Source organism: Paramisgurnus dabryanus, chromosome 20 (genome assembly GCF_030506205.2).
Source record: "Paramisgurnus dabryanus chromosome 20, PD_genome_1.1, whole genome shotgun sequence".
In the NCBI taxonomy this organism is placed as follows: Eukaryota; Metazoa; Chordata; class Actinopteri; order Cypriniformes; family Cobitidae; genus Paramisgurnus; species Paramisgurnus dabryanus.
The window spans coordinates 7,198,668-7,210,873 of record NC_133356.1 but is presented as its reverse complement, the minus strand read 5'-3'; the positions used below and the strand labels follow the sequence as shown (position 1 = coordinate 7,210,873).

The 12,206-nt window shown below is 35.6% G+C and overlaps 1 protein-coding gene across 2 annotated transcripts in view; it reads left to right on the top strand.

Annotated features, from left to right (window-relative positions):
* The first annotated feature begins 4,712 nt into the window (after window positions 1-4,712).
* slc29a1a (solute carrier family 29 member 1a) overlaps window positions 4,713-12,206 on the top strand; it is a 30,207-nt gene continuing 22,713 nt past the window's right edge. Inside the window, exon 1 of one of the 2 annotated variants that reach the window (XM_065296171.2) lies at window positions 4,713-4,861. The gene's annotated coding sequence lies outside the window, so the exon portion shown is untranslated. Of the gene's footprint in view, window positions 4,862-9,545; window positions 9,691-12,206 lie in introns of those variants that run through there. The other variant, XM_065296170.2, reaches the window with a different exon arrangement.

Genomic DNA, 12,206 nt, shown 5'->3' with positions numbered 1-12,206 from the left:
GGATAGCGTCTTATTTCACGTTACGCCCAAACCACACCTATGAATAATGAACCTACTTCAGACCAACCCCTTATTGATTTGCGCCTGGCGCAAGAGTTATTTCTCCCGCTGGGAAAATAGCAACAGCGCCCAAGATCCGCCCACAAAGTCACTTGCGCATTGCGCTTCGCACTTGCGTTTCAGATCGTTAAAATAGGGCCCAGGATGTCACTTTAAGTATTTATCCTATTTTTTTCATATTTTTGCCTGGCGTTAGGGTTAGAGTTGGGTTTGGGTAAGAATGTCATTTTATGTAAATCTAACCCTAAACCAAAGCGACAATGGTAAGAAAAATTGACAAAACAGTTGAGAAAGCAATACATGACAGTGACACGTAAACAGAAATACGTGAAATGATCATGAAAAAACATGGAAATTCGTGGCAGTATCACGAAAAATAATAAAAAAGAATAAAATTATGTGACTACAGGTACGTAATTTCATGAGACTGGGCTGCTTTTTTTGTTTAGTCGAGAAGAAATTACGTTTTTTTTTTGTAGGAAAACATTCCAGGATTTTTCTTATTTAATAGACTTCATTGGACCCAAACAGTTCACAGTTTCAATGCATTTTTAAAATTACAATTGTAATGCAGCATCAAAGAGCTCTAAATGATCCCAAAAGAGGCATAAGGGTTTTATCTAGCAAAACGCTTGTCATTTTCGACAGGAAATAAAAAAACTATACTTTTAAACCACAACTTCTCATCTTGCACTAGCCGTGTGACACGCCAGTGACCTTACGTATTGCACAATCACGTCTAAAAGTCACGCATTAAATATGTGAAACACACTTGCGGACTATTTTAAATCAATAAACTGACACAAAGACATTAATTAGTATCATTCGACAACAATCCTCTTTCTACACACTTGTAAACACTGGGGTGGTAGTTTCGCATACGTCATCCGTGACCTTTTGACGTGATTATGTAATATGTAGTGGCGGGCGGTGACTTCTTTTTTTCAAGGGCCCTCGATGTGAAGTTTGTCACAACATGTATGTAGCCCGTCATATGTGTGGTTCATTTTTTCAAAATATGTGTTCTGCGCGTCGAGGGATCCATGTGCATCACGTTTCTTGTCAAAATAAATCCCCTGCTTAAGGGTTTATGATAAAAGAGACGCTCACGTTTGCCAGATACTCGCATAATCTCATGAGTTTACTCTTAAGGGAGTGTTTTGCATGTATTTTGTGGACGTGAGCGTCTCTTTTATCATAAACGGTTTTGACGCATGTGCAGCAGGCACTTATTTTGACAAAACACGTGATGAGCATGGTTCACTTGACGTAACAAACACATATTTTCAAATGCAGGCAACACACATGACACTCCGAACACATACTTTGAATTAGTGCCCCTCGCATGAGCAGTCACGAGCCGCCACTGGTAATACGAAAGGTCGCGCTGGCGTGTCACACGACTAGTGCAAGACGAAAAGTTGTGGTTTAAAAATGTCCATCATTTTGCTAGATAATAATTATACCTCGTTTGGGATCGTTTAGAGCCCTTTGAAGCTGCGTTGAAACTGCAATTTTAAAAACGCATTGAAAATGTTTGTCAGTTTGAGTCCAATAAAGTCTATTAAATTGAGAAAATTCCTGGAATGTTTTCCTCAAAAAATTGTATTTCTTCTCGACTGAAAAAATAAAGACATTAACATTTTGGATGACATGGGGGTGAGTAAATTATCTGGATTTTTTTTATGAAAGTGGACTAATCCTTTAATGCAAGTAATTTTTTTCCATTTTCTCTGGCTAGGCAAATGATTTATATTTGATTACTTAAAGTAAGAGCACTATACGAGATTAGATACTTTCATGTCAGTCACACAAACAGTGCAGGTCATGTTGATTTTTTTAAGGTTCAAGTGGACTTTCCTGGATTGAGTAGTTCACAGTAAAACCCTCACACACTGAGTGACACCTGCTGTTTGATTCCCATCACATACTGGGACTTAACCTAGAGGTCATCAAAAGACTACGTGACAGAGCGGGAAACCACATACCGAGGAAGACGAGCGTGTGAAGGAAGGATGAAAAAAACATGAATTCCACAACTGGGCCTTTATCACAACATCTGAGTGATCCAAGAGAGACTTCAGAGAACGGAAGAACAGATGTAAAAACATTGTCATCCCTTATATACTATAGTATACTATCAGGAAAATGACAGACCATTTTAAACAAACAAAAAGTTTTGAATGGCTTCAAACCTCAAAACACAATAGGACAAAACTCAAATGAGCAGAGTCGGAAGAACCTAAAGCAACACAGTTAAAGTGCATCCAGAGTAATGACCTCAATCTCAAACAAGCTGCTGTTTTACCGGATTTGTTTCTTTAAATTGTTTCAAAGATAATCAAAATAAGGTATGAAGCATTTATGCTGTATTCCAAACAACTCGGATTTAGGATATTTCCCGTCTCAACAAAAGAAAAATAATGTCTGGAAGTACACTCTTTTAATGTTACTAAATACTTATGGGGTGGCTTCCCGGACAGAATTTATCCTAGTCCCAGACTAAAATGCATGTTTGAGCTAAATCCTGTCTGAGAAAACACCCCTGATGTTATTTCCTGATGTTTTTAGCGGGTAGTCCTAAATCCAAGTTGTCTGGAGCGCAGCATAAATTGCAAGTAATCTTGATATTCACAGGTATGCACTTTTTATCCTATTTGTTAAAAAAATATTTTAATAACGGCCAAAACATGCACACACATTTTTATATCAACTTCTTCACTCTGTACAAACATTTATGGAGAATGCAACAGTATTTTAACGTTATTTAACTGTATTTTTCTTTCTCTATCATTCCACACCTGATAAAACGGTAAGTGATGAAATGTCCTTAACAGAAAATCATTTTCAAAGTAGTTTCTAACACATTTAAGTAGTCGGTCAGGCCTGAGGAGATGTTTCTTGAAAAATTGGTGCAAGATTTTCTAAAGTTTGTTCAAGCATTCTTTCTGTCTGGACTTTCAGCAGTTTGGCCAGCTTACGGTTGGCAAAACACATACAGTGAACTGGCAAGAAGAAATGAAGAAATATTTTGGTCATATTTGAGCAATAAATGGAGTGAAAAATAAAAAATAGTATTTGCTTTAAAGCCCCCCTTATCTAAAACAGCAAATAGGTGTCATTTACACTGGGGACGCTGGGGACATGTCCCCACCACTTTTTGAAATGGCTGATTTTGTCCCCACCACTTTTTGAAAGCATTTGGTTAAAATGTTCTGAAAAAAAGAGCAATACCTGTGCGACATACACTGCAAAAATGACTTTCCTACTTTTCCTACTTTTGTATCTAAAAATTCTTAAATTAAGATGCTTTCTCTTGATGTGCAAAATGACCTAAGAAAATAAGTTTAGTTTTTAGACCAAACATACAATGTAAGTGAATTTATGATTAAAACAAGCAAAAATGTCTGCCAATTGGGTGAGAAAAAAATCTTAAAATAAGATTAGTTTTTTCTTAAAAACTTAATTTAAGCAAAAAAATTTCACCCCATTGGCAGATAATTTGGCTTGTTTTACACTTCAAAAAAGGATTTTTAAGAAAAAAAATTCTTAGTATTTTTGTCTTGCTTTCAGTAAATATATATATATATATATAATATATAAATTAAGTCTAGTTTTAAACCAAAAATATAAAATTTAAGTGATTTTGAGCATAAAACAAGCAAAAAAATCTGCCAATGGGGTAAGCAAATTTTTCCTGAATTTAGTGTTTAATAAAAAATGTCAAGATTATTTTGCTTACCCCATTGGCAGATTTTTTTGCTTGTTTTATGCACAAAATCACTTAAATTGGATATTTTTGTCTAAAAACTAGACTTATTTTCTTGGGTCGTTTTGCTCATTAAGAAAAAGCATTTTAATTTAAGAATTTTTTGATATTTTTACTGAAAACAAATATTTTTTCTTGAAAATAATTTTTTGCAGTGTATGTCTGTTTTTTTGGTCCAGGGTCACATATGTTGCGTTGTGTGCTTATGGTGTGTTTTTTGCCCATTTTTTATGCGTCATTATTCAATATTTTTCCCGTCCTGCTGTAATGTTTTCTCATCTGATCTTTTGTCCCCACCACTTTTCAACACAAACTGACGCCCCGCTATAAGCATACTTATGTCTAGTGGTGGCCGCTGACTTCTTTCGAGGGCGAAGTTCGTCACAACATGTATGTAGCCCGTCATGTGTGTGGTTCGTCATTTCAAAATATGTGTTCTACGCGTGGAGCGATACAGTGTGCATCACGTGTCTTGTCAAAATAAGTGCCTGCTGCAGACGCGTCTAAAGGGGTTTATTATAAAAGAGACACTCGCTTTTGCCAGATACTCGCACTCCTACTCAATATTATTGTACTATACAGCAATGAAATTATCCTGTTTGAAAACAATGCCTACTTTTATTAGTCTATATTCAGTTTGGCATGATGTATTTCACATAAAAGATACCATACTGTATAAGGCTTTGGCAGGACAGATTACAAAAACAGCATGTGCTTTCCATTCTGAAATTCTTTTAAGGTTTTAATTCCCAACCATATGCTATCCCTGTCATCCATAAACTTTTAATTACTCTTTATTATAACATTTTCTAGGCTGTTGGTTATACAGCTGTTCACCAATGTCACCTCGTTGTGAACAGACATTGAGTCGTTCTTCACTTTATTTATAGAAACAGCAGACTCATTTGGCTACGATCCGATACTGGGACAGATTCGGTGCAAGCGTACCCCGTGTGCCTGCAGAGAACAAGCAGAAACATCTGAGCTATGCCAGGACAAAATGAGACGAGAGACATAACACAATAATAAACCGTAAGTGCACATATATATATGATTTGTGATATCTAACATTAAAACAAACATATTAGCATGTTTGCTATTGTGTATGTAAAGGTTTCATTATGGATTTTACATATGGTGTCACTGTGATTTCATATAGTGCAGTTTCATATAAGTCTGCTAGTAAATGTAGCGTAGGATATTTTCTGGCATGTCAAGGTCTATTAGGTTTAAAGGGAAGGTCATATGACAATCCTTAGAAGTGTTTCTCTAAAGAATTAGACTATACAAGATTAGAAATCATGTGATGCATCCGCCTCAGTCTTGTCTATTATGGCTAATATGTAACTTAATACTTATTGCTACTTCTACCACTTTAAACTCCCACACTGGTCACGTACATCAGATTTGATATTTGTGTGTCTCCTAACCTTTTTCAGGGTTAATCATTGTGTTGCATATTGAGGAGTGCAGATATGGAGCTATGAGTTTGTTTTGAGCCTGTGTTTTGATAAAATTTGATGTGCATGGACATGAAACAGTTTGAAGTGTTTCATAAGGAACTGACAAATATTTTTATAATGATTAAACGTGATACAGTATGTTCGAGAATCACTTAAGAATTTCTTTAGTAATACGATTAATAGATCACTATTACTACTGTTCATGGAGAAGAGGCTTTTTGCAGAATGTCAAACTTGAACCCGCTTGTCGAGAAAGTGTTAACATGAACAGCTGATGGCAATAGGCTTTTTATGTTTTCCCATATAACCTGGCTAGTTTTTTTATATGTGGCATTTTATTCTTATTTAGCATCCAAATATCAGTGACCCAGAAAAAAGCAACCCAGTAACTTAGTTTTGAGCCATTCTAGGCAAGCATGTGAAAAAATAGGTCATTGAAATTTGGCTCCCCTTGTGATGTCAGAAGGGGATAATACCACCCCTTAATTTGCACTATCCAACCACGGCACTGCCATTTAGTGCAGAGATCAGCTCATTTGCATTTTTAAGGACACACCCAAAAACGCCACATTTTTGCTCACACCTAAAGTGTCAATTTTAACATGTTATAATAAATTATCTATATGATATTTTGAGCTCAAACCTCACATATGTACTCTGGGAAGACCAAATATTTATTTGACATCTTAAAAAAATCTAAATGTCCCCTTTATAAGATCAATCTACAGACACGATAGGTTATTCCGCTTATCTTTGGTAGTTTCTTTGAAAACACATGCAATACACCAGAAGCGATTTTTGCTAAATTTGTTGTGCAAAATATCCATATCAGTGGCGGCACGTGATTGCTATCCGACGTGCGCAAATTTAAAAAAAGTGTTCGGAGTGTCATGTGTGTTGCTTGCATTTTCAAAATATGTGTTTTTTACATCATGTGAACCATGTGCATCACGTGTTTTGTCAAAATACTACCCAGTCTCACAAAGTTTCGTGATATAGTCACGTATTTTTTAGATTATTTTTTCGTGCTATTATCACGAAATTTCGTGTTTTTTCGTGATCGTATAACGAATTCCTGTTTTCGTGTGATTATCACGTATTGGTTACTCAACTGCTTTTTCCTATTTTTAAACCATTGTCGCTTCGGTTTAGGGTTAGATTTGGTGCTTGCATTAGAATGTCACTTTATATATTGGTTTATACTATTTTTTCTGATTTATTTTTTTATATGTCGCCTGGCGTTAGGGTTAGAGTTGGGTTTGGTTAGGGATGTCATTTTATGTAAATCTAACCCTAAACCGAAGCGACAATGGTAAGAAAATAGGACAAAACAGTTGAGTAACCAATACGTGATAATCACACGAAAACAGGAATTCGTTATACGATCACGAAAAAAACACGAAATTTCGTGATAATAGCACGAAAAAAGAATAAAAAAATACGTGACTATATAACGAAAAATAAGTGCCTGCTGCACACGCGTAAAAACCATTTATGATAAAAGAGACGCTCACGTTCACAAAATACACGCAAGACACTCCCTTAACAGTAATCTCTGATTACGCATGAGATTATACGAGTATCTGGCAAACGCAAGCGTCTCTTTTATCATAAACCTTTTAGACGCGTCTGCAGCAGGCACTTATTTTGACAAAACATGTGATGCACACAGGATCTCTTGATGCGCAAAACACATACTTTGAAATAGGGAACCACACACATCATCTCAAAAGCAACTACCCAAAACACCTAACAACATGGGAACAAGCTAATGCACTACACCTTAACCACAAGTCATTTACATTACAATACATTTACATTTATGCATTTGGCAGATTCTTTTATCCGAGGTGACAGACAGTGGGTTTACATTTTCATCAGTATGTGTGTTCCCTGGGGATGCTCTACTTATTGAGCTATACAGAAGCATCAGTCACATTTTGCCAAATAATCAAAGTAACACTTTTAAAAATTAAGGTGCTTAATAGATTCTTCACAGGGATGCCTTAGAAAAAAAACATTTAGTCGAAGTTTCTTAAAATAACAATTTCTTTCATTCATTTTTATAACCTAAACAAGCTTTTATGAAACAGAAAAGGTTCTTTGGATGTTCCTATTGAGCCGAAAATGTTTTTTCAATGACACCATGAAGCACCTTTATTTTTAAGAGCATAGGTCATCAGGCAGTTGCATCATGTTTCCTCTTGTTGTCTTTGGTTACTGTGTCTCAGGTGATAGTGGCATGTGGACAATGGATCACTGGTATGTTTTGAGTGGATGTCAGGATACTCCTCCCTTAGCAGGAAAACCTTGTTAATCCTTATAGAAAACAATTAGAGTGTTCAGAGTTGGTCATATCCGGCTTATTTTCCATAAAATATGATGCGACTGCACATACACACACATATATGCACATTATTTTCTCAATCAGTAGTTTAACTGGTTTTCATATTTTTTAATGACTTTTCTTGGAGAGCAAAACTGCATGAATTTAGATTTTTTTTAAGAGAATATCGAAATTCATTTTTCAAAATTAACCATGGTTTTACAACAAACAAACCATGATTACCCTAGTAAAACCATGGTTACCACAAAATAACCTTGGACACTGTAGTAAAACTATGGTTTTGCTAATAGTAATCAATACATTAAAAACCATGTTTAGTACACAAAAAAACATGGTTCATTTTCGTACGGGATTGGAAACTTTCCCCTCGTTTCTCATATTGCTCATTCTTAAGACATTTTAATTTAAAAAATAAACAACTTGAACAATTATATCCGCCTCTGCAAAGCTAACAAACAATAAGCCCGTGACATTTGTTCAGACACAGAGCACAGCAGTGACTGTGCAGATCTCATTTCATGTCACATGGCAAAGAGATTAAAATTGTTTCACCGTTTCATCTCCTGTTTCTCTGATCAGATACATCTCGTAGCCTGCAAACAGCCTTAAACCAGACATAAATATCTGAAACCATCATTATTTAATCAAATGCGATGTCTTTAATCTCAATTCTTTTTCCTAAAAAAGCTACAAATTAAATTGAGAAAAAATAAATAAATGAAGTTCATCTCAGATGTTAAGTCTCAAATGTATAAGATCTCAATGTTTCAAACTGCTCTGATCTCATTCATGTTTATGCCATAGACATAAAAAAACTTTCTGCTTGAGTATACAATCTTTTCTTATAGTATTTTTATGATGACCAGGTGTTTCACTAACATATAAAAAAAAAATTTAAGAGATTTTGAGCCTGATAAAAACCTTTTTTTGGCCTATTTGAAGATAGTTGTGTAAAAAAGCAGTCAAATCATTTGATATTACGTTTCAGTTGATTTATAACATGATATAACATCATAAAAAAGTATTTCTGGATGAACTAACCTACGTTGGAAAATTAAAGTCATTTTGGTTAAGATTATGACTCACATTTACCGTAAAAAATAGCTTTATTACGTTTTGTTTTAAATCAATTACTTGTTAATGAAGAGACACTTGTGATTTCCTAGTCCTATTCTTCATCAGACCGAATGTAGTCGTGACGTGTGTTTTAGTTTTTTTTACACACTCCACTTTTCCTGTTTGTGTTGACTTATTAAACTGGAGAGACTGTCTCACCCAAACCACAGTTGATTTTAGACATGGTGTGTAGGTGGAAGCAGTCTGAATGAATGTGCAAACAGCGTCTAGCCGCATGGAGGCCTTAAGAATACACCACTGTTCTATTTTAAACATACAAATTCATCCGACACATCCCATCCCTAAATAATAAGAGGACCAAGTCAACATAACAGAGCACACTGTGTACACACAGGGTTGTACCGTAAATATGGGTATGGGTGTGATGGGTACAGAAAAAAAACTGTACCCATCACACAACCTTGAAAACGTGATAAAGACTCACAGCAGACTGGTGGTGAACTTGTACTGATTTTGCAGCTGTGTTCCGATGGGAAGACAGTAGACTCCTTTGGTGTGAAATCTCACTTCCAATGTTTGTATCCCGAACACTAAAAACAACACAAGAGAGGGAAAGTGTAAAATTTGTGTTGGCACACCTAAAGATGCTAAATTTGGCCATGAATGTTCTGTGCATTCAAGATGTAGGCTTAAGCTATATTATAAAAGTATTCAGTGGATTATAATGTTGACTTGGCAAATGGAGGTTAAAATAAAGTATTAAACTACTACGTATTAGCTATCTTGTCCTCTTATCTAGGCTGTTACGTTATTCAATTCATTATGTGCGTGCGCATGGGGGTGTGTGCCAGCCCAGTGTGCGTGCGCGTGTAACCACGAGGGGTTCCCGACTCGACCGCATAGCACACAACTCACTCACTTCGCTCGTGTTGAACACCGGACACACAACAGATCCGATTTGAGCTTATCTTCAGGTAAGATCAGACTTTCATGCTCCCAGCTTTCAAAGATTGTTGACTTCATTGTTTACAATATTAGTTTACGTTTGTGTTTTATATCTATGTTATTTAACTTCACTTATATCTGGTACATAGTGAACGGTTAAGCAAGTCGCGTGTATGAATAAGTTAACGGGAAAATTTCACTCACGGGGTTTTCTGTATAACGGCGATATAAACGTTTTTTCGTTTTTAAACTCTATAGTGTGGTGTTCTTCTCGTATTGTCCCGGTGCCATTTTATAGGCTACACATGGCGCGAATTTGATTGCGTCATTAAACGTGTTCGTATACATACAATCGTATACAATCAAAAGTGCTCGTTCATTAAAAAATACTTTGCATTGATATCAAAGAAAACCCTTTAATTAAAACGACAAACTTTATAGCCATGGTTGCAAATTCTTAAAAGATGCCAAGATGTTTTTTTATTAAAATGTATGAAGTCAGTTCTTAAAGAAGTTTACACCGGAGTAAACAGTTTCTAATACTGTATCTCATAGTAATCTTTATGTATCTGAAGGATGATTTGAGAAAGTTTTATTCTATACACTGAACAAGTATATACCATGATTTCTGTGGGCACGCGCACGTGGTTTGGACCGGAGCTCATCTTATGACTGTAGTAGATGAGATTCATGTGAGCTTTATCATGCACCGAGAGTTAAACTTATAAGCATGTGGCATGGCATCGTATTATGCTTCATGAACAGACGTCTAAACCTATTTTGGTTGTAAAAGTGGCATCACGTGTGATTTGTGTCAGGCAAATGTGTGCGACCGCCTCTGGCTCATCAGATTATCCCCAACCTCCGCCTTAAAATCGAATCAATGTGAAAAAGTAGGCTACTGTCATTCACATGTCCTTGTTCATTGAGCCCTTCATGTCAGCTAGTTAAAATGTGTTTTCAATTTATTATGTCGTTTCAAAGAAGTAACAATGATTGTGCATTTTATTTTATGCAACTTTTATTTTATGCAGATTTAGAAATTTTGACTGCTTTCAGTGTCATTGCAGTAAATTTAGCACAAATACGCAAACATACTGCAGCATTTACTACAATATAATTTCTGCCATGAGTAATAACATGGCAGCGAGTCAAAATCATCAACTTCTGAGAGGATGAGAATAGTGGGCAAATTAAATAGATGTGTGCTCCGGCCAATACTAAGGCTCCTAACCTTGAAAATTTTCCAGATGGGAAAACAGGCCTGGCGCCCAAGGCAATGAATTTGAAATGAGTCACAAAGAGATTAAATGTAACCAAGGCCTGCTGTTCATCTTTAAAAGCACTGAACTTTTAATTGAAGGTTACAAGTTATACTAGATAGAATGCATGCATTGTTTGTATTGGAGATTATACCTGTTTGTGATGTTTGTGCTTTCCTTTTTTTTTTACTTTTAGTTCATGTTTAGTTGACATTTCTTAAATATCTACATTGTTAAGCGGATGCACAATGGATTATTAATATAATTTTCGGAATATCTGGAATAAAGGGCTCAAAATTAACTTTATTTTGTAGCACTGGTGCTCCCAACTTTGAAGAGTAAGGAGCACCAGCACAAATTTAGGCGCACCCATCCAAAAATTAAAAAGCACAACAACTACAATGTATAAGTTAATAGATTTATTTTATTAAAAATAAAACACCATTTTGCTGCATAGATTCCTAAAATAATACCCAAATGCTGTTGAAATAGTATAGCAGCAATAATAATTTAACAATTACAGGTAACATAATTATGATTACAATAAAAAATCTAGCAAACACATAAATCACTGATTAATTGTGACATTACAAAAGTGACCTTAATATAGAAGGCTAATATATATTGGTATTGATAACTGCGTTACCAGGATTCTATTACTACTAAATAAGCAATGTTTTAAAAAACACAACAAAAACATACCATCACCATTGTCGTGTTCCACATCAATACAAGGTTCATTCTCTTCATGCTTACGGTTCGTTTTTTTCACATTTTCGCGCTAGTTTGTGTACCAACGTAGCATGGCAACAAGGAATGATTGACATTCATATTAGCCAATCTGCGGTCTTCATTAAACGCAAGAACTTAATGGTGAAATTTGATTGGTTATGTAATGTTGGAGAGAACACTGAACCTGGAACAACACACAGATTACACACTCTAAATCAAGTCACACCACAACAAAATGGGCAGTCGCAAAAATGCTCCAAAATATATTTTAAGGTCGCACAGATTAAATTTCGGTTGCATATGCGACCAAAACAGTCGCAATTTTGAGCCTTGGAATACCCGGTCGGCCTGGTTTGCCACATCTGCCAAGATGCACAACAGAGCACCAATCTTGGCATCAATCGATTGCATATTTCTGATTCTGACATCACTTTTTTTTCGTGCATTATGGACATGACAGGTCTCTCTTCTGAAAAATAATTACCAAGTATGGAAAAATGACTTTTTGCACGGTTCACAAAATCAGAAGTGTTTTTTGTTCACTGGTGGTG